The following is a 27,161-nucleotide window of genomic DNA, read 5'->3' on the forward strand; positions in this document are numbered from 1 at the left end:
GCAGTACAGATACTCGGTATATAGCCTGATAACTGTTTCTCATTCTAAGCTGGTTTGTTTCTTTGCTGGAGAGTATGGATTCCACACCCTGGAGAGAAAGCAGAGCTTACTGTTCAATTAGAAAATTTTATTTTCCTGGAGGCAGCATTGATCTCCCGGACTGTTATGTTATCTGTTACTGTCTAATCACAGAAAATCTGTTGCTTGTACAGCAGGCCCTGAATGAATCTCTCCTAAAAAGGTAGGATGTTATTTCTGGTTGTAGAATAGGGTCTGGAACAACAGGGGTTTGCATTTGGCATCTTGCTGATTAAACTTTGTTGAAAAAGACAAGTCTGCTTAGCCTAGCTAGGAGGTAGAGGAAAGAAACAGCCAAAGGGCACTGAGTTTTTTCATTGCATAATTGGACCTGATTTGATTCAAAAACAGTGGGGCACAGCTATGAATTAGGCAATAGGTTACTGCCTTGAGCTACTTCTCCTGACATTCTGGTCAGAAAGTCAAGAAAAACAATTAATCCTCCCCTCTGTTATCTTGCTGTCTATGGAACAACTAACCAAAAAAAAAAATTATCTAACAGTTTCTTACCTAAAACCAAAGTGAGAATCCATTTGACAGATGCACAAAAAAAAAGGTCTGCTGTTCCTTCACCTGCCAATTATTGTTCTGTCAGTCTGGAGAGTACTCAGACTCCCTACACAGACCCATGCTGTGGTTTGTTTGGGAGAATGTCCAACATGAGTTGGACTTCAATGATCTTCGTAGATCTCTTCCAGTTCAGGAAATTCTGTGATTCTGTTTTCTTTTTGCCCTTTCACTTGTCATCTTTGTCCTATAGTTCCAGATGTGACCTTGCTTTTAAATATTTGAGTGAGTTTAGCCTCACACAGGATGACATTTCCCAGAAAGTATAGCTGGTTATCAAGATCCCAGAGCATATGTGCTTCCTGGCAGTTGGCTGGTTGATACTTCATGGACATCAAATAGAAGATGGGAAGGAGAAATGACAGTTTGGAGTTTGCAATTGATTTGATCAGTTTGCTCCTAGGGATGAAGGACTTTATGAAAAAGCTGGGCAAAATGAGGTTTGGGGAATTCGATGGGCGTTTGAGGAAGTGCTGCCAAGCAGATGGGCTATCAGCAATAAAGGGGAACTGATGGTGTAAATCAGGCAAAAAAAAGTAGGAGTGGGAGCACTGATCGCAAGGATGAGTGCAGACTACAAAAAACAGTGCACTGTCATCCCAGTGATCCTGAGTCAGTCTCATCCCAGGCTACTCCATGGTTTTTTCCTCTATGACTTCTGCCAAGAAGACCAAGTATTTGAAAAGCTTGATTTTTAAAAAATAAATAACAACAGTCTAAGCCAGGAAAATGAAACCTTTGGCTGTGTAATACAAAATAGGGCTTAGAAAGAGATTGTGAGTAACTCTTCCCTGTGTTACTTTACACGGGGAGGTAAGTGCTTTCAGGCTCTGTCTTATTCAGCTCTCATGCCCAGTGAATCTCAGAGTGCGGCTGCTCTTATCCTCAGTCCTGCCGCAGGCTGCGCCGAGTTTCGCTCGGCCATGGAATAACCCGGGTGGGAAGGGCCCCGGGAGCGCCTCGCCCAAGCCCCCAAGTGCTCGGGGCAGCGCTGGAGGCGGCCGGGGCTCGGCCCAGGAGCCCGGAAAACTAAAGACGGAGCCTGCACGGCCTCACTGCGCTGTCACCTTCCTGTCCCCGCCGGGGAAAGCGCGTGTGGGTGTCCCCGCCCCGGGAACAGCGCAGGGTGTCTGTGTAAGGAGCACAGCGGGCCCGGGGAGCGCTCCCACCCTCGGGCAGGCGGCGCTGGCGCCAGGGGAGCCGGGGCAGTGACCGCAGCAGCGACACCGCTGTGCTCCCACACGGAGTGGAGCCAATTGCTGCGCACTGCGGAACATCGGGGCCGGTTAGCTCAGTTGGTTAGAGCGTGGTGCTAATAACGCCAAGGTCGCGGGTTCGATCCCCGTACGGGCCAGTACTTTTTGCCCGTCCCGCTTCCGATTCCGGCGGTCCCGCTCCAGCCAAGCGCCCGCGGGAACGCGGCACCCACTGACGGGAGAGGCCCGGGACGGGTGGGGAGGACACGCAAAACAGCCGAACAACTGCCGATAAAAGACGTGATGGGGGGAGGAAATACGTGGAGGGAGGTTGTAAGTCTTTCCGTAGCTCATCACCGAAGTGTTCCATGTTTTTCCCCGCGACGGTTTGTTCAAGTGCTTCTGTTAATTAGCGCTACAAGAAAGCTTGCAGGAATTCAGAAGGTCTCCCCTTCCAGTGAGTAATCCCAGGGAACTTAAATCTCAGGTCTCATTATATTAGTGTGACTCTTGATAGCTCTGTGTCAGGGGCTGGAAGACGCTGGAGAGAGTGGGGTTTTATTGTTTTTCTTCCTTTGAAGCAGGAAGACAAGCAGATCTCTCTTGGCAGCCTGATTTTTCATAGAATGTTCTGAACTCCATATAGAAAGTAGCCAAACTTGAGAGGTACGCTGTGAGTCTTAATTTTTATGGGTGTGCTGTTTATTCAAGAAAAAGTTCTAGGCCAAACAGAGGTCCAGTAATGGAGTACTACATCTGCAGGACTGGCCAAGATGGACCTCTGCCAGTTCAACCTGCCTCTGTAAGTTTTGTCTCTAAGAAACTTCTCTTAGAAGCTCAGGACAGTTATTATTTTTGCCCTATGTGCCTCTGAACTGAAATGAGACTTCTCCTGAGGAGGGAAACTTCCTGGTGTAAATGTTTTCATTGTGGTTTCATTGTGGAAATCACTGATTTTGTTATTAGATCTGTATACATGCAGGTCACAGCTTCTTTGGGAAAATGCTTTGAGATAACAGCATTCTTTTGACTTCTTTTACAAATCTGCTAATATGTCCCTTTACTGTTCAGGCCCGTTGCTTGCATCTTCTTCCAACTGCAGGGGCTGATTCAAAATAAGAGATAATGATAATGATGATTATGATGATGATTATAATAATAATAATAATAAATAATAATAATAATAATAAAGTGGGTGATACTTCATGCCAGAGTTCTGACATTACTCATTTCCCAGAATGTCACAAAGGTACTGCAAGGGCACATTAGAAGCGTCACTCCAAAGTCACAGTGTAACTTGTAAATCATAAAGATGAATATTCATGTTATCTAGCATCCAAACTGCTGTCATGGCTCCATCAGATGTCACGGGAGAGTAATATGGTTCTGGTTTGATGACCTTCTGTCTTGCCACTCCACTCAATGATCTTCCTCAATTCCTTTGGGTCTAGTTATAGTGACCAAGACTTGACTATGTATAATGACATTCATTTTAAATGAACTGAAAGGAGAAAAAAACCACAATGTTCTGCTTCAGAAAAAAAATCTGGGAATACTGTTGCTTTGTTTTATATTTCCCACGTTAGGAATCAGATTTTTATTATGGCCATGTTGCTGTATTGCAAAGTCCTTGCTATAAAACCAAGGTAATGCAATGGCACCTTGGCCACTTTTTCAGTTTGGTTTGAATTACTTATATTCTGTGTGGTTCTTTGCCAGCCAGGACTGTATGGGCATATTTTCCCTAAATTTACTTTCAGCAGATGGTTGTCAGATTGTGAGGGTCAGCCATTGTCCCTAGGGGAGTCATTCTAGAGCCTGTTGTTCAACCTCAAAGCCAGTAGGAGAATAAGAAGAGGTTAAACAAACAAACCCATATAGTGGAATAATGCTCTCATGCAGATGGGCCAGGAATTTCCATTCTGATGCTCTGCAGTGGCAGATGCTGGGGCATATTCTGGGGTTACTTTTCAGTGTTTTGTTTGACCTGTAATTGGACTGCACATCAAGGCCAAAATGAGTCCCAGTTGCTGTGTGTGGGGTGAAGCGCAGCTGCTCTGTCCAGATGAGGCATTGGTGGGGAGAATGAACCTCTTGTTGACTATGACAATGCTAAATGCTGAGAGCTGAGGAGGAACCTTCTGATCTGTCCAGTCAAACCTCTTCAGTCACTATTTCTGATTATAAGCTATTGTGGTCTAGAGTTACAGAGACCAACTCAGCTAATTAGTTTCATGTTCTTCCCTGTGATGTCTACATTTGTCTTTGTATGAAGTGCTGCTAAGAGGGCTCTTAACTCCAAACATTTGAAGGTAGCCAGAAAGTGGGTTCACACAGCATTCAATTCAGTAGATGAGTATTCTTTCACTCAGTGATGTTCTGAAACATTTTCTTTTCCATCCACATCACAGGTTAGTTTTATAATTTCTTGAATTGTGTTTCTTGCTAGAATATCTAAGTCTTTTGCCATTGGGATGCTTTATTCATTCAGGTTTCTTTTGAGGGTCATAATTATAGCAAGAATCTTGAGTGGCAAAGATTGATCAGATTTATCAATACAGCAATGCACAGATGCAATCCAGAAACGTCATTTTTGAAATCAAAGGCAGGATGTGGTGGAAGGAGCTGTTCTTTAGATTGATTTGTGTGCAACGAAGTTGTAAGTGCTATTATAGGTGAAGCTTAACATTTGCTTAAAGCTGGAGGGAGTAGTGTTTATTTTCCACGTTAGGAAAAAAAGGCAGCTCTATCAAAAAGCCTGATCCTGTCCCGAGCCCAAACAAAGATTCTCATTTAGTGTTGTTATGAGCAGAGATGCAGGTGGGAGGGCGATGAGGAAGTGCCATAGAAACAGGCATGGGAAGGAGCCAGCAGCCAAGAATGTGGCTCAATGGGCATGGGCAGCCCAGCGCTGTGAGCCCAGGATCTGGCTAAAAGCAACCAGGAGCTGTAAGGAAAAGCCCAACAACCAGCCCCCTGTTTGAGTCCTTGAGTCTCTCAGAAACAAGGGTTATTCAATAAAGGGGACAGCAAGAAAGGGACACTGGCTTCCAGTTTCTTTGCTACTCAATAAATAAGGACCTTGATTTTTTATCTTGCAGTTCACATCAGAACAGAGTAACTATATTTACTGCTAAAGCTGGAGAAATATCTTCAAATTGGTATTTCTTGGAAAGTAATTGCTAAAATGAAATGTAAGCAAATCTGAGTAATGTGTTAAAACCCGAGAAAGTGTGATGGACTGGACTTGAACAAGAATCAAATCTTTGCTCTTGACATAGTCTGTAAAAGGATTAAGTAACTTTGTAAACAAAATATGCAGCAATTTCTGCCACAGTTTTGAACTAATGCCTACCTGTAGAGTTACTAAGTTTAAATAGCTGAACAGTCCTTTTTTCACTGTGTAAGAATTCACCATCAATGCCCGTAGTACAACAGGGCCATAGGGAGAGCACCAAATTCTCACTTTAACCTGTCCCATATACAGGTGAAAGATAACTGTGAAAATATCTGGCTTCAGGTGTGTGTTTGTACTTGTTTTAAAAAGAATAAATAAACTTATCTTACTTGATTAGCAGGAGCAGCTATAGCTATACACCAGTGCTGTGTGGTGAAGGGCAATTGTTCAGTTTAATATATATCTAGTCACTGTTTCACAAGGGAAGTAAGCTAAAGATCATATAATCTTTGGCAATATTCTCTCAGAGTTTAAAATAAAGCATGTTGAAGTCTGGGTAAGAATTTTCTTATTTTTGCAGATGAAGAGGAATAGAGTTTTTGAAAACAAATAACATGGATATATTTTGCTGTGTCATTTTTGTCCATAACAATGTGAGGAACAATGAAGAGCAATGGGGGGAAGTCTGCAGTTTGACATGCTCAGGCTTCTGTAGAAGAACTGTGCTGCTTCGAGGGGGACAGAAAATGATGGGCCCCTAACATTTGATAGGCTCATGATGCTGAACAGGCAGTATAGTTGTTAAACTTTCTGTCTGAGGCTAACTGAATCACAGCTGGCTAATGTCCATCACGACTTTTAGAAGTAAATCTGATTTTCTATTAAACAGTTAAAATGCAACATGGGATGCAGACTAAAGCACCTTCTCACTTGTCTTCCTAATGCTTTCAGGGGCAGAAATTGTGACTTTGGGCTTAAACCGAAACCAGAGAGGGCAAGACAAAGTTGAAGATAAATTCCCAGGGTCCTGATGTAAACTGTCCCTGGTGGTAACCAGCAGCTCATACTCTTTCCTTGTACACATTCTTTTAAAGCAATCTTGAAAGCAGAGAGCAAGAGGGCAAAGCAGGACAGCACGTCTCTGGTGTGTCACTCCACATACCTGACAAACCCTTGTGGCACATTTCACAGAAAGCTGCTCTGGCACTGAGCTGGGTGGTTGCATCTCACGCTGCTGTGGTGTGGGACAACTGTCAAGGTGGGTTAGTTTTAAGAAATAAGCATCTAACTTGAAACAAGTCTTACCAACAAAGCCCTTTGTTTACAGTTTCTGTCACTTGCTCTGTGTTGCTGAGAACTTGTTTAGTCTGGAAAAAATAGCAGGGGGCTGTTCCCTGAGGCTCCAGTATTTGGCATTAAAAAGGACATTCGAGTTTCTTTGGCTTTTCTCTTCAGCCACAGAATATTCAAAGATCTGGTCAGTCCAAAATAAAATAAGTCAGGTGTCCATGTAATCTTCTCAATTGTGCTTGAAATCTGCTTTCTTTTTGGCTGGACCTGGCTTTGAATTTCTTGTGTTTGCTTAGTGAAGACTTCACATGAAGCCTGGATGGGAGAGCTGAAGAAAATATGGTTCAAGAAGCAATTTATTTCAGGCATAGAGGAAAGGCATGGGTAATTGTCACACACCCAGTGAAGTTTCTCTAGCTTCTTCATATGTGGTATTATGATAATCAGTAAGAACAGCTTTTTGGTGGTGAATTCTTTGCTCTCAAATTATTAGAAATGTTTTTAAGAAAAAATCTTCCTGCTTTCCACTTAAGAATGAATTTTCTGGTTTTACCCTTATATATAAAAATTGAAAAACTGAATAAAATTAAAACAAATACAATTGTGTATTTTTGCAAAATAATATTTAATTTCAGCAAAACCAAGGTGGTGGGGACCAGCATCTAATTGAGAATTAATTAAAAGACAGATAAATATACAGGTTCTCAATTCTGCTTTTGACTTCATGCCTAGGCCTTCAGTTCTTTTTTCCGTCTTTACCCATCTGTTCAGAAAGGGAAAAGGCCTATCCTAAATAGGAAACACTCTTGAAAATCAACAGAGAAGTGCTTAAAAAATCCAGGAAAAGGAAAGGTGGTTACATTATTCTAGCTGTAAAACAGCAACCAACCTATTGGGTTCATGTACTCACCTTCTAGTGGCAGGTGAACACCAGTAAAGAAAGTAACTCATCTGATGATGAGTTAAAAAAAATTAGTCATCAGAATCTGTTCAAAATATGAATAAATTTCTGCTAGACCAAAAACATGCTGAGATTTCCTCAGGGTTATAGGACTTTTAAAAGTAGAAATTTTTTGCCTAATATTAGTTTTAATGAGGAAATTGGATTTTCTTGTTTCATGTGTATATACTTTACTTCTCCAGCTTTGTTCTCTAACAGATAGGTTTGCTACAACTCTGCCAGAAATGTAAGGGGTAAGTTTTCTTTAAAGCAGCTGAGGCTCTAAGCAGCTGATGTTGAGGCAGCAGGTACAGAATATGTTTTTGTTGCATTTTGGTGGATATACTGACCTGGGTCTTCTTTCAAGAGCACTTTGGAAAGTAATTTATTTTTAAGGAATGAATCTGAGGTACAGTAACTGGCATTTTGTGTGTAACAGAGGCAAGAAAGAGATTCCACTGCCTGTATTTACCTTCTCATCTTATTTTGTCTCCTTTTAGATAGCTATTCTGGGAATAAGCAGCTGAAGGCGGGCTGACTTGTTTGAAGTTTAATTTTTTTAATTGGGAAAAAGTGACTGCAGAGATGAATAACTAGAGTACTCCAACAATTGTTCTCTTCAGATTTTGCATTATGTTCCTAGCTCACATGATGCATATTTTTTCCCTACAGCCACCCTGCTAATGTCACCTGATCCTAAAAAGCAAAATTATACTCTTGTGTAAATCACAGATGCAAATTATTCTCCAGTTATTTCTTGTCATAGCTTGTAAATGTTAGATACTGGACAGAATCCATTTTACTCTGACAAATGTTATGGGTCTGCAAGGGAAAAAATGGCACCTGAATTTTGTCAGATATCTGGTGAGGCTTATACAAAATCTAAGGATGGGCTTTGTAGAATGAGACTTTACCTCTCTTCTGGGCCAGTTCTGTGTTCTGGCTACAGTTGACCTTTTGTTTCCTTATTCACAATCCAAGGCAAAACTGATTGTAGATTTGGGTCATTGACTGCCAGCTGGTAAAAAATTTGAGGAAAATATCATTATTATAGTGATCAGTAAGGAAGGGAAGGTCAATAGGGGGTGGTGGGAGCTCAGAATAGAATCAGCCATTTTTACAGTTCTTTCACTCACTGCAGATAAAACTCTGGCTGTACCTTTGCTCATCTAAGTGGGAGCAGGATGGAAAATAACTCTCCCCAGTTACTGATTTGGGGTGGAGGCAGCGGTGTCTTAAATGGACAGAGAGATCAGCCAGAAGCCTCACGGCCTTTTCATTCTCCTTTCCAGTCTTGTATAATGGTCTCCTGCACTTGAGTTGTACCAAAAGAGTCATAAAAGATCAGAAATGTATAAACCCAGGAAAGCTCAGAAGAAGGAAGGTGTAAAATTCTGTTAAGACACAACTCCTCAGACTCCCCAAAAAATTATCATGTCATTAAGTTTCTACATGTGATTTACCAGCCTCTTTTACGTATCTAGTGGAGTTTGCTTCTCAGTTTTTTGGAGAGAAGGTGCTACCCAAGGCTTCATGCTCTAAGTTCTCTTTGAAGCCAAAATGCCAACAAAGAGGATCTTGACACATGAACAAATAAGAATATATATATCAGTCAGTGGAAATGCCCATCTTTGCAATAGAGAATTGTTCTGATTTTGCTGTGTTAACTATGGATGTTTGGGGTTTTTCCTGTCATGAATTGGAGCAAATTGTTTATTTAAAAAACAATTACACATAAACCCTAGATATGGGTCAGGCCAATCTGTTTTGACTTGAACTCTCTTAAAAGATAAATGAAATATCTAGTGCAAAATCACCCTGTGCAAATTTCTAAACTCTTGAGATACTTGTGTGATTAAACCATGACAATTTCCTGAATGTGAGATGGAAATTTTATTTACGTTAGGAACATTTCAATAAGAGAGCATTTTCAAAACTTTATTTTTTAATTGAAATATTTCTGGTTGGTTAAATTCTCAGCATAATGTAATTTTTGAATGAAAGGCTATCTCTGTCCTATTTAGATTAATGGTATTTACAAAATTAATGTAGAGATGTCTAAATACTGTAGCACTTTTGGGCCACATCTAGGTGTTGATAGAAACAGCTCTACTGTGCAGCAAGAAGTATTTTTCATCACCTCAAAAATGACTTTGTCTCAGAAGTATTGGCTCCCAGTCTAATCACTTTAGAATGGTCTTCAACTGCACTTGAATTATCTGCACATTTTGCAATTGCTTATTCTCTTCCTATTTTCTCACAGAGATTTGATCATAATTATTTCTCTTGTTTTTATGATTTTGAAACACTTGATCTTCTCTAGCTTGCACTAATGTTCTCTTTCAGTCTGAAATACAGGAAGCTTGAACCCCCAAATGGTACTTGTCCTCTCTGTTTCCAGTTGCTTTAGTATGTGTATAGTTCCTCTTCCAGTGTGGGCACTGTCACAGGTGCCCTTCCTGACAGCTCTAGGTGTGCACATTTGACAGCTGAAATTGTGTTATGATCAACATTGATCTCTCCAGCCTATTAGGCAAGTCTGCTAGATTCTAGTTTTAATTTGTAAATCCTTTCCTGACACTGAGATCTAAGTCAGTGATGTCAAACTTCATTTGGTGACTTAAGCAGGCATCAGTGGCCGTGAGCTACAGTACTGCTGAGAATTGAACTTAGCACCCCACACTAAAGTGTTCAGTGTATCTGTCATACTGTGAGACAATTGCTGCTGTTTTCTTTTGTAATTACTGTATGTAATTAGATATGATGTCAAAGCTCTCTTGATCTCTAGCTATTCAATTTTAATCACAAGGAGACTCAATAATGGAACATCTCCTCTGGACCCCTAGTGTAAGTGTCCTGGAAGTTCAAAGGACAAAATCCCAGGTTCCCCAACAAGTGAGGGTCTACGCTGTGGTGCTGTACAGGAGCTCCTTGCTTTACAGTACCTTTACCATAACTTCCATTAAAAGTCCATATGAATTAGAGATGCCTCTAATTACAATTAGAGGTTGGAATATGTGAGGGAGTTTATATTCCTCTTGTTTCTTCCCTTAATACTTGGGTGTGGAATATATCCGGTAGAATGTACTAATTTTTCTGCTGTCTCCTAAACACATGAATGAATATTCAGTCCAAAATTATCTGCTACATGTCTGGTGCTTCTTCTAAAACATATCCTTTGGTGTTTTTTATGCTTTTGAACCTAAATCAGCCTGGGCTCCTGGGATTTCATATCTCCTTATGAATTTTTACTTGAGCACTTTGCACTCCTATTGCCTGGTCCTACCAATGCACACCTTAAACCTAGGCTTTCTTCCTGTGTACACCTATAATCCTTTACCATAAAATATACTTTGGGTTGTAAAGATGAATTCTTATTTGAATGCCAAAATGTTAACTTTGAATTCTTTGTATTAAACGTTTAAAGTCTGACATTGACTCTGTCCAGCTATGCAGGCTTTGTAGCTGTTACTTCTGTGCAGATCAACTGTTTTAGATCTTCTTTTCTTCCATGTCGAAATGTGTTGCAATTGTTCTGTTTCATTGAAGTCTGTCACATACTGAGGGCAGGTTCAAACCTGAGGGACTGTGAAGTGTAAAGTCTGGTATTATCAGTCTCCTTAGGCAGTTGGTAGCTGCTGTGTGTTTTGTCTGGGGCTGGTTTGCAGTTCTTTGCATCTGACACCAGTTCTCAAAGGCTTTATGCTAGGAATAGCGGAAGAGAGAATTATTTTCTATTTATAACATCTGAAGAGAAGAAAAACATTTACATCTGTGAGGGTTTTAGAAATTTCACATGCGTTATAGGTGTAGTTCAAATGATAATGCTGCCTATATATTCTAACACAAAATTTAAAAAAGAATGAGATTACTTTTATCCAGGCTGGACTTTTTTTTCCTCAAAGTGAGAGAGTAGCTATTACAGAGGAGTGAATTTGTAACATTCATCCTCCTTACATAAGTAATTTTTCAAAGAATAGAATATTAATGGGACATCAGAAGATCCCTGTTTATGTGGGGAGGAAAAAGAGAAGAAAATTCTGAGAAATTTCAGTTTTCTGCTCCAAATGTCAGTGCAACTCTGCATTACAATTCAGCACACACAATTCACACCTAAAAGCCTCTGTTCTGAGGTTCTACAGTTTTCATCAAATGCCCAGACAGCATCATAACCCTCTGCAAGCTTGCATTGAATAGGCTGGCAGTGGTCCAAATGCCAGCAGAAGCACTTGCACAAACACAAAATGCTAGCTTTTTTTTCTCTTTTATTTTCTGCCAGACATAGTTCAGCATCATTCCAGATGACATGCCTTCTGTTAAGTAAGGGGAAGGGAGTGATGAATGTTTTCAGAAGGGGAATTGTGATGCTGTGGCACCGTTTGCGAGTGATCTTCCTCTCTGGTTGGTTCCAGCCCCAGCTGGTTCTACTTTGCTGTCTGATTTGAAAGATCAATGGTGATCAAGCCCATCCTGTTTGCTCACACCCTCAAGGCCTTTTAAGATGAACCCAAACTGACTCCAGTGATGTGAGAAGGTAAAGGGGGGGAAACCAAGTTACTGCTGGGAAAAGGGCAGAGTAAAGGGGTAAAACCATTGTTACCACAGCTAAATATGTACCATCTCTTCATGCTCCATGAAATTACAGTGTGAAATGCTTTCTGTTTAAACTTCTTTAGTAGTATGGGGTTTTATTTACCTTCATCATCTAGGCCCTCTCTGTAACTTGAAAATGAGCTGTGATGCTGGCATAGTTGTGGAGACTTTTTTGGCTTTCTACGTGGCTAAAGGGTACATCAGTGTAAGGAGGAAAGAAAAACAGCTCCTATTCAATTTTCTTTCAGAAGCTATGGAAGAAAAACTGATTTGACTCCAGTAGAATTCTTGATGGATGTCCCAAGTATTTAAGTCCTATTTTCAAAAGCATAGAAAGAAAAGATTTGTTTCTGAGCAATACCTGTTAGAGGGGGCTTTTATGCCACTTCCTCTTCTGTTCTTTGTCTAGCAGGAGTGAGAGGGGTTGAAGAGCACTAGTGTCCTAGGAACTCTTGGCTTTCCTCTGAAGATGACAGTAGACACCTTGCATTTCATCAAGAGATGTGTAAAATTTCACTGCAAGCAAAAAGGAAAAGCTACAAAAATATATTTTAGTCTCCCTGTTTTTCCCATTCCGTGTAGACAGGTACTATAGAGCCCTGAAGAAAATGGGGTGGTACTATCAGTGTAGAAAGACAAAGAGCAAATGGTCAATCGCACCCTAATTGAAATAATTTATGTTAAAAAATAGTGTTTAAACTCAATCTTACTGCGTTTTCCAGTAGGAAGGGTCACTGAAGGTGACACATAAGATCTGTCTGAATTTAAAGGCCTTGGTCTTAGACCATGCATAAATTTTGTATGTGTGTTACTTCACAGCAAGGAGCCATCTATGGACAGTGTCCTTCCTGCTGTTGCCAGCATAGCCTTTGCCCCTGGTGCTAGGCAGTGTTCCTGGCAAACACAGGCACTTGGGCTATTAATGCTGTGGAAATAAAGGTTAGAAAATTAGGTTTTACATACAAAACAAAATCTGAGGTGACTGGGGAAGGTATAAAAGTCACCGAAATGGTGAATGAGGAGTGATTGCTCAGTGTCTGTCAACATGGCAAGAAATGTAACTCACTGGTGGCAGATCAAACCAAATATGAGATACATCCTCACACAGCACACACTTAGTGTGCTCCAGGAGTTGCCACAATTTGAATGGTCACAGAAGTGATTGGATCAGTTGGAGAAGGAAAGTCTGTTCAGGGATTTTAAATGCAAAAATCATGGGCAGCCCATAAGGTCTTTGCTGAACAGAAAGGAAGAGTGGTACTGCAGAACCATCCATCCCTACTTGGCAGTTTAGTTCCAAAGGCTCTGATATTTCTGCAGGTGGCAGAACCCACTGAGTGGGTTGAGCAGACCTTGAGTCCACATGCTCTTCTGACAAAACTCTGTACAAGATAGAAGGAAGATACAGAAGGTGGAGTATTTGGGGTGTGTTTTTCTTTGAAGGAGAGGAAACAGCAGAGACAACTGCCTTCTCTGGTCAAAGTCTGTGTGGTTAATTGCTAACTGTTTTCTTTTTTAATGATTTAAGCAATAGATCTGTACTAGCCGTATTATTTTTATTTTGCATCATAGATTTTCTTTTGCCCTCTTCAGGTGGTGATAATCAAGCTTAAGGAAAAGCTTTTTTTTTTTTGGTTTTTTTTTTTTTTTTTTTTTTTTTTTTGTTTGTTTGTTTGGTATGATTACATACATATGTATGCATGTATACTTACATGAACTTGAAAAAATCAGTTGGTTTTAACTACCCTGCCATAATGGTAGCAGCATCAGGTACATCTGTTTGTGAGAATACTTTTGTGATTCTTCTTCACGATGTGTTCATGATTCTTTTCCTTAAAGTATGATGTTTGCATAAACTGAAAGGTGTCAAGTTAAAACTTTGACAACTTGAGCCTTATTTTATTTTCAGATAAGTTATTCTGAAAATTCAGCGAATAACACTGTATTTATTCACCATTCAGACTCTGTATGAGCTACTTGTGCTTGCAAAAACAAGGCAAGTATCCTAAGTGTAGCTACCTTATGAAAGCAGATTAATAAAGTTTGCAAAGGAAGCAGGGATAAAGAATGCTGCAGCTAATGTAAGAACCATCCTGATAGATGGTTTAGCGTGAGCTTTCTGCATTTCTGTGGTTCCACAGTGAATCTGGTCATCTACATGCTAAGTTTAGGGCATAGGAATATATGTGGAAAAGACATGGATAATTAAGTCCATTCTTCTTCTGCAGGCAACAGCAATTAGATAATGAAATTATTAAAACCACATTTCCTCTGGCTTCACACTATCCAGCAAAACTGATTTCGGCTCTGAATAACCAAGTTGCATTTGTTGCCTGCCAGTTGTATGCACTTGACAGACAATTTTTAGCAAGTGATCAAGGTCTTCATCACTATTCAATAATTAAATTCCAATTCACTAGGAAAAAAAAATAAAGCACAACAGACAAGGAAAAGAGGTAAGGTGTATTAAGGAGGTGACAACACATATTGAGGTCAACACTTCAGACATTTTCTTCTGAATAGGAGTAGAAGCTGCTTTCAAATGACTCTTGAGTGAAGAAGAGGGACTTCACTTTGGACATTGCAAATATTTGAATGGTGTTTGTGGACTTAAGTGCCTAGCTTTGAATATTCACATTTGAATATTCACTGTATTTGCTTTGTTCCCAAGCTCATTATACTAAGAGTTAACAATAGGATCTTACAATTATTTTTGTTTGTTTGCATTGAACCTTGAATTGAAAAGCTTAACAGAGTGGGTTGGGAGAGAGAATGCATTTTGTATTTGTGTGATTTACAATGGTGGTCTGTTTCATCTGTATCATCACTATGTGAAGAAAGAGAAAAATGTGAGAAGCAGCAAGAATAGATCATCATAACAACAGCAACAATATTCTTTATCATTTTGAACTTGTCACGCTTTGAATGATTAGATACTTGGCGAATATATAGTTGGTGGTGTGTTTCAAAAATGAATGAATAGATTCAATGCTTTTACATGCAAGCAAAAATTGTTAAAGATATTCCATAGGTTGTTTTGAGGAATTATTCAAACAGTATTGGATTTTTTTTTCTTCATTGCACATTTCTTTTGGTGTCAGGATTTTTTTTTGACCTAACCTTTAATAGATGTCTGTGACACTTACTCCTGTAATTGATTTATGCTTCTTTTGCCATTTACTGGCTAGTTTGGAGATATGAAGAGGTTAACGGGTAAGATATTCCTCCCTATTTTTTCTTTCTACTTCCTTTCTTCATCCCTGTTTCATACTGCTAGGAGGACTGCTAATATTAAAAATAGATGAGGTGTTGTTTTACAATTGGTATTCAGCTGCCCTTGTTACTAGTTGAATATTAATCTCTTTGATAATGCTGCTTGTTCTTTTTGTAACAAATCTTCACCAGTACTGGATGCTCTGTCGGACAGAGCCAGGGGCTTTGACTCTATGCCTGCTTCACTGTACCATATCTGCATCCTTTAGATAGTCCAGACCCGTATCCTAGAATAGCCTGGTTTCTCCTGGGAATGGTCTTGTCAGATCCAAGCCCATTTAAGTTAATGTCCTCTCTCTGATGAGGGCCACTAAGGTCTAACAGAAGGTATAGGAGCAGGCCTGGCATTTAGTAGTATTTTCCTAGAATTCTCTCCCAGGCAGAGGAAATAGGGACCTGGGGGCATCCTGAACCAAGAAGTGATTTGTGTTACTAGTTCTCAGCAGCATTTTCTTCTGTAATTTTGCCCAGGCTTTTTCTGACCAGTGGAAATGCATCCATAATGTTCTTTGGGAAGGAACATAACTTCATGTTATTTTAAGAAACACCTTGGGCTTGAGACTCCTTCCTCTGAGTTTCTCTTCATGCTGTGCCCATACCTGCTCCATAGTTCTTTATTTGGGGGCTGATAATAATTTTGGTTTTATATTTGGTATCCAGTTGTATATGTCTTTAGTGTACCTGCCCTCAGTTACCTCTCTCCTAATTCTGCCTTCAATCTGTTCTCTGTGAACAATGAGATCATCAGTCTTAATGGCTTACATCTGACCCTTTTCCCAAAGGAGAGGAAAAATCTCATCCTGTTAGTTGCAAATACTGCAAGGCTGTTGCAGAAAATAAAGCCACTGTTACCTCTGCTCTAAATGCTTGAGTGGTGTCACTCTTTCAAGCTGATACAGAAGGGTATGCAGCCACCATTTCCAGGCACCAGGGGTGGTGCTTGAAGGATTAGCTGGAATTTTCACTTGTTTTGGACCTTATCTGTTTTTTCCCCTCAGAAGAAATTAGTGGTCAAAATTTTCTTGGGAGGAAAGAAAGGGCTCAACAGCTCTGAAAATCAGGCTATTAATGCTGGGTAGCTGGGGCCTCTGAACATTACCTTCTGGCAGGGTTTTACTACTGTTCTGTTTTTGTGAAACATATCTTCTGGAGTAATTTTTTTCATGTAGTGATAGAATTGTTTTCTTGAATTGCAGGGAATCAAGATGCTTTGGTTTTGCCTGTGCAATAGTTGCTGCTATTTCATAACAGCTGAACTGAACAGCCAGAGATATCAGGTACAGAAATAGGACATTGAAAAGCAGGTCCTGCTTTTCCAAAAGAAATGACTGTCTTCTTTTGGACTAATCAGTAATTGTGGAAATATGCTCCCATGGAACAGGTTGAGATTCTACTTCTTTATTAACGGTTTGATGCAAAAAGGACTCCAAAGGATAAAATCCTTCTCCAGATTGTCCTTACTGATATTCTGTTAAGACAATAAGAGGTCCAGAGCTGTTGATTTAACCACTTTCTACTCTCATGTCTCCCAGGGAGCATGGGTATAGAGACCTGCACTTGAAAAGGGAAGATGATTGGCTGGCCTCTTTCAGGAGAAGGTGTAGAAGAATTCCCTTCAATGATCTGTGTGTGCACTGTGTGCAACTGCAATTTCAGCTCTGCCCTTGAAATGCAGATTAAGCAATGTTGCCAAGTTGTATTCTCCTGTCAAACATTTCACTGGGCTTGGGAGGCTGTGAACACAGCTTAAAATGTACATCCTCTGCCAGGGTTACTGCATCTGGGTGCTTGGTTGTAGGGTTTGAGTTCCTCTTGAGCAGATGATGAAGTTCAGGTACTTGTTTGTGTACTCCCAAGATAATATGATCTCTTGTGTTTGCTCTTTTGAGTTTTCCAAAGTTTTGTTATTGGTGGGGAATTTGCTGACTGTGAAATAAAGATACTCTTGCATGGGAAGTGTAGGGGATGATATCATCCCACAAAGCATTATTCTCTTCCGTTCCTGCAGTGTGCTGCCTTTTAGGCAGTCAGCTTGCTCTTTCTGGCTTCTTTCCACATAGTTTGCTCTTTTCTTTCTGAACAGCATTTTGACAATAAGGTGTTTGCATGTCTGCTTACATGTTGTATCTCAGGCAACGCACTTGGCATTGAGAGAAGTTTCCGTGTTTAATACAAATATGCTTGCCTCTTCCCTTAGAGTGAAGGATTTACTTCCCCAAGGCCAGCTAGATCAGTGGCTACTATGGAGACATGACAGCATTGAAAAACATGGTTTGAGATATGTAATTTGAGACATTCCTAAGGAATAGGTAGTCTTTTGGGTATATCAGCCCAGATCACCACCACCCGGGGAATGTGCTTTGAACTTTCTGTACTTTGTCCTTTTTTAAAAATTTTTATTTCCCTGTGGTATATTTTAAAATGGGCCAGTAAATCCTTCACAAACTTCAAAGCTGTGGAATTCACTTTTTCCTGTCTCTCTGGCCTGACTTTTGATTCTGAAGTGGAATTATATCTTGAAGTGTTTGCCTTCTAGAGGTAGAAGGGCTACCAAATTGATATTGCCTGTGGTGTATATTTGCTGATCCTGTGGATTAAAATGTTGGTGTTGCGTGGCAAAAGTGATGTGTGAGGCCTGAGGTGTGTGGTGAAGGTTAGAGTGTTATCCATCATTATAGAATCCACTTGGTATATCCACTATTTTCAAGGCTTGTATCAGTATAGATATGCTGGGAAGAAAGACCATATTGATCTCTTGGTTATGTATCCTATGCAGTGGTTCCAGCAGGACAGAGAATGCCATTAAGCAAGACCTGGGAACAACTGCTGGGTTGTGGTTGTATGTGAAATTCATTTGTAGCTTTCATAGATGGGAGTTTTCTTTTGGCTAGCAGTATAATGTTTGTTGATGTGTGTTTCTGAAAAGGCACATTGGATCTCCTTTTCTTTAACCTTCTTTCAGACATACTGGCTTTAAGGAGACATAGTTCTTATTTAGCCAGTTCAGTAGAGTTTTAGGACAGACTTTTCTGGAGAGGAGATAGAGCACATTCTGAAAACTGGGTTTGTTTTTTTTAACTACATTTTTTTAGAAGAAAAAGAATGTGTTCTAAGTCAACTAAAAATGAGACTCAATTTGACAAAAGGATAAATCAGTGACTGATTGAAGACTTGAATTCTGTGTTAGCTTAGAATGTTTCTGATCTGAGACAGTAGAGAGAAGAACTTCTAGAGTTTGTATCTATCTGTACAAGGTATATCAAACCATTTCCTTTAATGTCAGAAGGAAATTGGGATGTCTTTTTTTTGTTGTTCTTTCCCTTTGCTCCTAATGAGGTAACCTTCCTTTACATGCCGTAATTGTGCACTAGGCTCTTTGCCAATCTTTAAGAGAAAACCTTGGGCAAGATCCGATGCATCTATTTAGCCAGAAAAAGCACCCCTTTAAGAAATGGAAAGAAAAACCAAAATGAAATAAAAGGAAAGTCATTTGGGATGAAGGTGTGTGATCCTCCCATTGCTTTCTTTCCTTCCCTTCCATTTGATTAATCTGTTTTGAGAAAAAAAAAATCTTGCTGAATGGCTTGCACTGCAGATGTGAACTCTCCCTGTTAATTTGGATGCTGAACTTCATTCTCTCTATCTACCAGTATCCCAACAATACCACATACAAGTTTTGCCCTCAAACTGAGTGCTTGGAGAAATTGAGGTTGGAGAGGACCCGCAAGATTACTGAGGGGGGGTCAAGGTTAACTGCTAACCCAACACAGTGGTGTTCACCACTAAGCCAAATCTCCAAGTGCAACATCCACATGCCTTTTGAAAAATTCTGGGGATGGAAATTCTATCACTTCCCTGGGCAGCTCATTCTGATATCTGTCGACCCTTCCAGAGAAGAAAATTTTCCTCATACCAGATCTAAACCTCCCCTTGAGGTACAGCTTGAGGCCATTTTCTCACATCCTGTCACCTGGAGGGAGAGACCAACAGCCACCTCACTACGACCTCCTTTCAGGTAGTTGTAGAGAATGATTAGCTCTCCAGGCTGCAGGGAGAGAATTGATGGTGTAACTTTGCACAACCTTCTTCAAAATAAGTTATGTCTTGTAGGATCAAATTGTCAAGAGATGTGGGAGAAATGAGAATCCTTGACACCACTGATACCTAGTGAAGTCTGGTCAAGAGTATTTGGTCTCTTGATGACTGTTTCTCTCTGACTCAGTCTCCTGTGGCAGGACTCTTGTGACAGTGACTCCTCCCTCCATGCCCTTTTTCTGTTGAATACTGAGATCTGCAGGATTACACAGCTACTTGCCTCAATAATAAGCTCTGGAATGGGTGGGGTGCAGATCCTGAACAAAGCCTAGAGTGGGAAACCAGGGACTGGAAACTCATAGGGTTGCTCAGCAGTGTAGAGATTTTTTTAAATGATTGTTATTCTTGATTGAAATATTTGGTCAATCTTTTTCTTGCCATGCTCAAGTGTTATGTAGTTTTCCAGCTCTTAAGAGACTTAATTTTCACTCAGTTTGTTTGCAGTTATCTTCCTTGGTTTGGATTTATTGCAGGATTGACTGAGGAAGTTATATCGATTCCAAGCCACTTTCTGATTTTTTTTCAAAACATTTTCATTGGGAAAAATATTCTACTTGCTTTGTCTAACAGCCTAACAAACAAGGCCTTTGCTTCCTTGTTACCAAACACATACGTATATATGTATGTATGTATATATATTTGCCTAATTTATGTGTATGTAAGTATATATATTTTCCTAATTTGCCCCATTATAGAAGAAATAAAAACAGCCTGGAAGGTGCTAATAACTGGCAGCTGGAGATGATAGATTGCTCTAAAGAGCCTGAAAAGAACCCTTTGATGACTCTGGAGAAGTAAAAAAAGCTGTTTTACCAGTAGTGAAAAGAGCTATGAATAAAGACAGCCTAAGGTGGTAGGTACCTATAGTTTTATTCAAGACATAAGTACTGAGGAGTATCCTTGGCTGCAATAGCAGGGCATGGATTTATGATTTCAGGCTGTGCGTGTAGACAGAGCAGGTGTGATTTTTGCCTTGACAGGAGCTGAAGTAGTTGTTTCAAACAGGGTTTGTGAGAGACTCCTGAGATTTATGAGGTAGGAAGCTGCCAAGCCTTTGCTTCTACTGTACTTTTAAGGTGGGTGGATGTTTTGGGCATGTTTACAGTTAATAAACTGATTTGCAGATGTTAATTTGTTTTCAGTGATTGAACTGTGTTCTAATGGATGTAGACATTTGAATATTAGCCAACTGCTTGAGCCAAGAGCCACAGACATCAGACTTCTTGGATTATCTGGATACTAATATGGGACAATCCATGTTTTGAATCAGTTGATGGGGGAGGCTTGCAGTGTTTTCATCGGGTGTGATGAGCCCAAAGCAGGCTGTGCCTCCTCAGGCATGTGGTCTGCAGGGGTCCTGTGCCTCCATCAGAGGCCTGTAGCGTGCTGGGATGGCCCTTGGGGGGGGATTTTTTATGCTGTGGCCACTTCCTCTCCTCTCTATGGCAACAAGTGAGACCTGGAGTACAGCTGCAGACAGCTGATAAGTGAGCAGGAGGTGTCCTGGAGCATGAGGCTTGGTGAGTTCAATAAGTGCTTTTTCACAGGCAAACAAAGCAAGCTCCTGTTTAAACTTTTGATAATAAGAACCTTTCTAGTGCTAAACAGGCCATGGCTTTGCTTAACACGTGATGCAGCATTAAGTTGTTACAACTTCGTTAATGTTGGTCTTTGATGTTTTACCTTTTGATAACATCTTTGAGTAATTTCTTTTAAATTATTTTAGAAGTGTGGAAATGAAGCTTGAAGTGACAGTGAAGCAAAGTTGGACCTTTAATGGAATAAGCTGCAGTGAGAGACTGAAGTATGGCAGGTCAGAGAAACCAAAGTGAGAAATAGCAAGGGTCTCTCTAAAGGATCAGGAAGTAAAGTCACACTCAGTAATTTAGGAAGAGAGCTGTTGAATAGCTTAAAAGTATGAGGAGAGCCTCCCCTTGCCTTGGGTCAGAAAAGGGAGTTTGACTCTTGGCTCCCGAGACCCCAATTCTCAGTTGTTGTCTTTGAACCAGAATATAAGGTAACAAGAAAGGATAGCTGGAATCCACCTTTGTATGCTGGGACAACTGACAGCTCTTAGGTATAATATTAGAGCAATATCAGAGTATCCTGAAATTGCGCTGTGCTTTGCATTCTGTGCCAGCCATAGAGGGACCATAGAGCAGGGTCCTTATAGATTTTGTGCTGTCCTATGCTACTCTGCCTTTGGCCTGCTCCCAGTTCATATTATTCTCAGGACAGTATTTCTAACTCCTTTGCATCTTTAACTCCAGCCAGATGGAGAAAATGGACTCAAAAAGCTCCAGAGCTCTTAAGTACAAAAGCTCAAGAGAGGTCCATCTCTAAGAGCATGAAATCAGTCAGGAGGTGGCAGGAGGTCTGCTTGGGTAGGCAAGGAGCTCCTGGCAAAACTTGGGCACAGAAAGCAGGGTGCAAGAAGCAGGAGCAGGGTTAGGTGGCCAAGACAGTATGTAGGTAGAGTAACTGTACAATCTGCCAAGGATGGGATTAGGAAAGCCAAAGTCCACCTGGAAGTGAGTCTGATGAGGGGTTGCAAAGAGTGACATAAACATCTTCTACCAGTATGTCAGTAGCAAAAAGAAGCTGACGGAAAACTCTGCCTTTAACAGGGTAGAGGCTCTGGTAACAAAGGACACTTAAAGTGCTGAAGGTAATCAAGTATCTTCTTCAGCTTGGTCTTTAATGGTAAGATATACCTTTCAGGAATCCCAGGTTCTTGAGACTAGAAGAAAATTCTATAGCTAGGAAGACAGCCTAAGGTCAGGTGGATCAGGTTAGGGAACGCTTAAACTAGTCATGTACATGTCCCTAGTACAGGATGCCCCCATGCATGCTGAGGGCTGAGTGATGTGACAGCATTTAAAAAGTCACAGTGATCAGGAGATTACTGAGGGCTGGAAGATAGCAGGTATCACACCCTACTAGAAGGACAAGAAGAAAGATCCAGGGAACTATGGACTGATCAGCTTTACTTCCATCCTTGGAGAACAATGGAATAACTCTTCCTGGAGACTGTTTCTTGGTCTATGAATAACAAAAGCATAAACAGAAGTAATCAGCATGGATTTATGAAGGGGAAGTTACAGCCTTTTGTGAAGAAGTGAGAGGCCCTGTGGAGGAGAAGTAGATGTTATTTAACCTGTCTTTAGAAAGATATTTGAAAGCACCCTCATGGAATGGATGATCATAGAATCATAAGATGTCAAGAGTTGGAAGGGCCCTTAAAGATCATCTAGTCCCAACCCCTTCTGCCATGGGCAGGAACACTTCCCATAAAACCAGGTTGCTCAAGGCCTTATTCAAGCTGGCCTTGAAATGATGCTACAACTGGACAGAGAGGAGGATTGGAAACTAGCTGAGTTAGTGGGCTCAGATTTCTATGGTCAGAGGCACAAAATGTAGCTAGAAGCCAATTGCTAGTGAAGTACCCCAGGTGTTTATGCTAGGTCCAAAGCTGTTTATCTTCCTCATTAGTGGTCTGGATGATAGGACAGAGGACTTGGACTCCTCTGTGTTTGCAGATGATACAAACCTGAAAAGAGTGGCTGATATGCTCGAGGCTTGATTTGCTACTTGGGGAGACCTGGACAGGCTAGAGGATTGAGCAGAGAGAAAAGATATGAAACAAAGTGAAATGGAAATTCCTGTATGCAAGGAACCTCATGCCTGAGTACCGAAGCTTTTCTTCCACCACGCACATAAGCTCATCTGAATCTGTGCCTAAAGCTTCTTTTTCTCTTCAGCTAGATACTGTGGCAACTTGATTCCTGTTAATGACGTCTACTAGGCTGTAAGCAAGATTAATATGGAGATACACTTACAGCTATGGAATTTTCTAACTTAGATTGAACTTCCTTTAAAAGGTTTAGTGATCCATAATTGCATTCTTCAGTAATTGTGTTACAGCATATTCTTTACATTGATCATTTTAGTTGTGCTTCAATTGTTTTTGAATTGATCACAAAGAAAGTGACGGCTTTTTGGCTGCTCATCTTTGTGGTTGAACATGAAAAGATCAAACTCCATTGGTGAAAATATCAGAATAATTTATAATATTCTGGCAAAAAATATCTGTAAAGTGAACACTTCCACACTTAAACTTCTTCAAAATTGGAAATCTTGGTCAGTTGCAAAAAACATATGGGTCTTTGGGGAGCTGCAAAATTGGAAATATCTCAGGAAAGAAAAATGTGATCTCTGTAAGTATCAAGAGAGTATTGTGCAGGAGAGAAGGTATTGATCCTTGGTTAAGTGAATTTAGCTTATACCCTTGTTCTACCCTTGTTCTACCTAATGTAACCTATAGAAAATCATTGGGATCATGAGTTTTGGTAAGTAGTAATAGTATTTTTTTCACTTAAAAATTAAAAAAATAAATTTAAAAATAGCCACTTCCCCTCTCTCTGGTGTAATAAATAAATTGAATCATGTGTTCAGTGACAGGACCTGAGGGAATGGCTTGAAGTTGTGTCAGAGGAGGTTTAGGTTGGATATTAAAAAAAAACATTCTTCACCCAGAGGATGGCTGGGCACTGGAACAGGCTCCTCAGGAAGTGGTCACAACACCAAGCCTGGGAGGGTTCAAGAAGCTCTTGGACAATGCTCTCAGGCACATGGTGTGATTCCTGGGATGTTCTGTGCAGGACCAGGAGCTGGACTTCAGAGATCATTGTGAGTCCATTCCAACTCAGGATATTCTGGGATATATTGACATGAAAATTTGAAGAGGAAAAAAACTAAAATTCTCATCCTTGTAATTAGTCCTTCCTTCTCCCTTTCTCCCTCTGTCCTCATATGTGTTGATAGCAAAAGAGAAAAACTGATATGTGGTTCATTACCCTTCTCTCCAAAATTTTTGGAAAATCTTAGCTGGATACAAAAAGAACAGAATCATGACAAAGAAATGTTGAGCTTGTCAGAATGGAAAGTGACATGCTAGCTGGTAACTCACCTAGCTGCTTTGTTACCCTTCCCCTTTTCTGGTCTGCTAACATACCTCTTTTGCTCTGATAACACGAAATTTCTTGTTATACTTGAAAAAAGAAGGCAAAATGGGGTGCTGGTTTGTATGTATGCTGTATATGCAGTGCCACCATTGAAGGCATCAAGACTGTAGGAATTTCAAAATGAGGCAATTCTGAAGAAATCCTAAAAAAAGCCCTCTTACAATCTTTAGTCTGACCTCTCATGTAGGACAGGCTTACCATGATTTCACAAGATCACTTCTGCTTCATAGCCATGATTTCTGCTTGGGTTAGTGTAGCCTATACCAACCTTAGGCATCAGTATTTCCACCAGGGAAAATGCACAAGATCTGAAGGAAGGAGCAGGTCCTTCAAATGGCCTAATATCTGTGTGGTGGTATCTGATGAGGCAGGAGATGCAGGTTCTGTTGGACACTTGGCTGGGTAATAAACTAGCTTTAAGGATGGAGTGCTTAGGATTGCTTGAAGGATGGGGCACTAAGGATTGCTTTCTTGCAGTCCTGTGCAGCAGCAGTACCCGGTCAGCAAATAAACCAATTAAACTGGTAAGTGAAGTCACGAGCTGCTGGGAAAGTTCAGGCCAGGTCATGAGAGGAGCATGGCAATCTTGCCATCTTCTACCTTGCTCTTGGTATGTAACACTTAACTTGTGTATATATTTTCTAGGGTCCTAATAATATGTTTACTATTCCTTAAGGAAAAGAAAATGTGTGGTGGCTAATCTGATGGAGTTGTGGAAACTCTGGAAAAAGGTCCAAGGCAAAGTGGAATTTGAGCTATCTGTACTGGACACTCTCCACAATGAGTTTGCTTTAATTTTTGAAGCTTTTCCTGTGTCTGTCATCAGTTGTATTCAAATTTACATGGCGTTTCAGTATGTACAAGCAGGCTGCTGCAAGCAGATTATTTTTCACTCGATGCCCGAGCTCTGGGTGGTGATGTATGGTTTGCTATCTACATGTTGCTTGGGTTTGCAGTGTCAGAGTTGACTTCTTGCTAAAGGATGAAACTAACAAAAGGTGGGAGATGTGTGTTTGGTTGTCTACTCTCATCCCTTGCTGATGCAGCAAGAAGTCTTCAGGTTTTGCTTGCTATGTGGAACTTGTTCCCCTGTCACTTCTAATATTGTTCTTCACACATAGCTAAGGGCCTAATGTTGCTGACGCAAGTCTGCTTGTTTAATTTTATCTGACTGACTGTGCCACTTAGTGTGCTTAGTCGTCTGCTAAAAATCCTTTTGTTAAGATTGAGAACCAAACACAATACCGAGTATTTGATCCTACCTACTTATGCATGGCTAACATACTTTGCTTTTATGTTTAGCTTGCTGCTACAAAAATAATGAAATATTTATTCAGCTGTTAAGGATCAGAATTTGTATACTCTCATGATTAAATGATCTGCAAAGGATGTTCCTTAGAGAAGGAGAAGGGCTCTGGCATTCTTCAGCACCACTGTCAGGAGCAGGTAGTATGCTGAGGTATTGTTATTTTGGCAGGTTAGGCTTTTTTGCTCAAAGGCACTGTGGTAAAGCCTTTGCATTTTGGCATGCCTTTTGGTGTCACAGGTGACCTACTGTGGTCAGCCTGACTCCTGATCATCTGTCAAATGCTGTTGTCTCATGCATTGGCCTGCTCTGCAGCCTGTCTTTTTGTGTTAGGTTTTGTAGGATTTAAATCAACATGGCTGATATTACCATGATCTGCAACTAGTGCAGTGTCATATCGATATAAAAATCAATTACAATCCTGATCAGATTTCTAGGACTAACAAGGAGAGACAATTTTTTCCCTTTCACCCTCACCTGGGGATTTTAACCCTGATAACTTAATGGTGGGTATTCTGAGCATCTCACCTGAGAGGTGTATTCCTGTACAGATGAAGCCAGATGAGAAAAATGTTAAATGCATTTAGCTTACCATATGTTTTTAGAAAGCTCTTCTTCTGGAATGAACATTCTTACAAACAAGCCTGCTAACAGGATAGCATCTGTTCATTTAGTTGTCAAGACCTAGAGTGCACTTAGACAAGAGACAGTAAATGCTAGAGAAGAGGGAAGAAGAAAATGTAATTAAATGACCTCTGCTTTCCTCCTCAACAGTCATACACCCACACTCCCTAAAGAAGCACCATTTTCTTGATGCTGCATGATTTTCTTATTTCCATTAGATTAAACATTTACTGCATGGGTAAGCGAGCCTCAGGCTGAACTTCAGGTTGAAGTCTAGTTTCTGTATCATTGAAAATCTCAACCAAATGAATCTGTTTCTGATGATGACACCAGTTGCAAAAAAACCCCAACAAATGGATGTTTTATCAGCTTTATTTTCTGGAAGTGGCTCTAATATGTCTAGACCTTGAAACCTGAAAGAAAATGAGTTTTTGTGTAAGAGTTCAGTCTCTGCCATTTCTGTGAAATGTTACTAAATGTGCAGCTAAGCAAGAAGCCTGTGGAAAAAGATCAGATCTTTTTCATGCCTTGTCAATTTACTTTTTAATTTTCAGATAAGTATTTTAAATAATCTGCCTGATGATTTTTTTGTTTGTTTTTTTTTAACCACTGTTCTTTATTACTTCCCTGTGGGGTTGCTCTTCAGGAGCAGGCCATCCTGTAGTGGTAAAGGTCTGCAATGCAATCACTGAGAACACAGTGGCATCATCACTTTATTTTTTTAATGTGAATTTGTGTGCAAGAGGAACATTTTTTATCTGAAGGTAGGTTAGTGTCCTTGTCTCAGAGGAATCAGTACATCTCAATGTGGAAAGGAATAGGCAGTGAGCATCATTTTTTGTAAGGATTGGCAAGTAACATTAGATATGTGCATAGAGCAAAGCCTTGTGGTTTTCCTAGCAACAGCTTCAATTGAAAATTTTAAAAATTAATGGATTATGTGAAAGCAGGAATGCTGGGAAGAAGTCTCGAAGTTTTAGGCTCTGACTGTCACCAT

General features: G+C 40.3%; 1 long non-coding RNA gene and 1 other non-coding gene across 2 annotated transcripts in view; both read left to right on the forward strand.

Moving 5' to 3' along the window:
• Positions 1–1,925: 1,925 nt before the first annotated feature.
• On the forward strand, positions 1,926–1,999 carry TRNAI-AAU. Its single transcript has one exon. It is a non-coding gene; the product is annotated as a tRNA-Ile (tRNA).
• Positions 1,933–27,161, forward strand: part of LOC119705704 — a 215,318-nt gene continuing 190,089 nt past the window's right edge. Inside the window, exon 1 of the long non-coding RNA XR_005258299.1 lies at positions 1,933–2,298. This is a non-coding gene — a long non-coding RNA (uncharacterized LOC119705704). The remainder of the gene's footprint in view (positions 2,299–27,161) is intronic.

This window comes from Motacilla alba, chromosome 1 (assembly GCF_015832195.1).
Source record: "Motacilla alba alba isolate MOTALB_02 chromosome 1, Motacilla_alba_V1.0_pri, whole genome shotgun sequence".
In the NCBI taxonomy this organism is placed as follows: domain Eukaryota; kingdom Metazoa; phylum Chordata; class Aves; order Passeriformes; family Motacillidae; genus Motacilla; species Motacilla alba.